The sequence below is a fragment of the Chiloscyllium plagiosum genome, chromosome 21 (genome assembly GCF_004010195.1).
Source record: "Chiloscyllium plagiosum isolate BGI_BamShark_2017 chromosome 21, ASM401019v2, whole genome shotgun sequence".
NCBI classification, from domain to species: domain Eukaryota; kingdom Metazoa; phylum Chordata; class Chondrichthyes; order Orectolobiformes; family Hemiscylliidae; genus Chiloscyllium; species Chiloscyllium plagiosum.
In genome coordinates this window covers 60,418,893-60,420,538 of record NC_057730.1, presented here as the reverse complement: position 1 = coordinate 60,420,538, position 1,646 = coordinate 60,418,893, and positions in this window count along the sequence as shown.

The following is a 1,646-nucleotide window of genomic DNA, read 5'->3' as shown; positions in this document are numbered from 1 at the left end:
CTGCGGCCAATTCTGGACCTTTCTCAGTTGTTTTGCTGACACCCTGGAGTGAAGGACTTATTTGACCAGTTGGTGCACCGCATTTCTCAACTTTACATGGAACCTGGGCACAGTCACTGCATACAATAATGTGTTGGTGTTGCAGCTGAAATCCTTGAGCATATCTGCGACATATGGTAATATATGTTTCTTCCCAAATTAGTCTCTTGTTCTGTTAATGCTTTGGGATAAGAAGGTTACACCGTACAGTAACCACAGAAGTGTAAAGCTGACGGATATATTGAACAGGGAAATTATTGACTTCTTTTGGCTCTCCATCTCTGCGTCCTTCTGATTCTGTCCCTTGCCATGTCCTTTTCGGAACTTGTGGAATCGTTTGACTATCAAAACATGCCTTACTGTCGCAGTGTTCATCAAAACAATTAACACGAATGGAATGTAAGGTGATAAAATGTTATCAAACCACTTAAATCCCAGCCAAATGTGATCTGCAAAATAGTTTGACTTTATTCGACAGTACCATGGAATTTTGTTAATTTCCTTCCGAGGTTTAAACACAAAATGAAAAGGAATACATATTGAACAGAGCAGAATGCCAGTTGTTGCTAGAGACGCAGCCAAGGCTTGCTCTGTTCAATATTTTCTCTTCAGCTTCTGTCAGCAAATGTCCACAAAACGATCAAAGAGGAAAAGGATAGTGAACCAGACGGAACAATCTGTATCTGCACGAGCCAGGGCAAAGAGTGCACTGCACAGTGGGGTGATATTACGAGAACGAGGGTAGGTCCGATCAAGGACAGTAGTGGGAGACTGTGTATTGAGTCGGAAGAGATAGGAGAGGTCTTGAATGAGTACTTTTCTTCAGTATTTTCGAACGAGATGGACCGTATTGTTGAAGAGGAGAGTGTGAAACGGACTGGTAAGCCAGCAGAGATACTTGTTAGGAAGGAAGATGTGTTGGACATTTTGATCAACTTGAGGATAGACAAGTCCCCCGGGCCTAACGGGATGTATCCTAGGATTATGTGGGAAGCAAGAGAGGAAATTGCAGTACCGTTGGCAATGATCTTTTCGTCTTCACTGTCAACGGGAGTGGTACCAGGGGACTGGAGAGTGGTGAATGCTGTGCCCCTGTTCAAAAAAGGGAATAGGGATAAACCCGGGAATTACAGGCCAGTTAGTCTTACTTCGGTGGTAGGCAAAGTAATGGAAAGGGTACTGAGGGATAGGATTTATGAGTATCTGGAAAGACACTGCTTGATTAGGGACAGCCAGCACGGATTTGAGAAGGGTAGGTCTTGCCTTACAAGTCTTATTGAATTCTTTGAGGAGGTGACCATGCATGTGGATGAGGGTAGAGCAGTGGATGTAGTATACATGGATCTTAGTAAGGCATTTGATAAACTTCCCCATGGTAGGCTTATGCGGAAAGTCAGGAGGCATGGGATAGAGGGAAATTTGGCCAATTGGATAGAAGACTGGCTAACTGGTCGAAGTCAGAGAGTGGTGGTAGATGGTAAATATTCAGCCTGGAGCCCAGTTACAAGTGGAGTTCCGCAGGGATCAGTTCTGGGTCCTCTGCTGTTTGTAATTTTTATTACTGACTTGGAAGAGGGAGTCGAAGGGTCGGTCAGTAAATTTGCAGA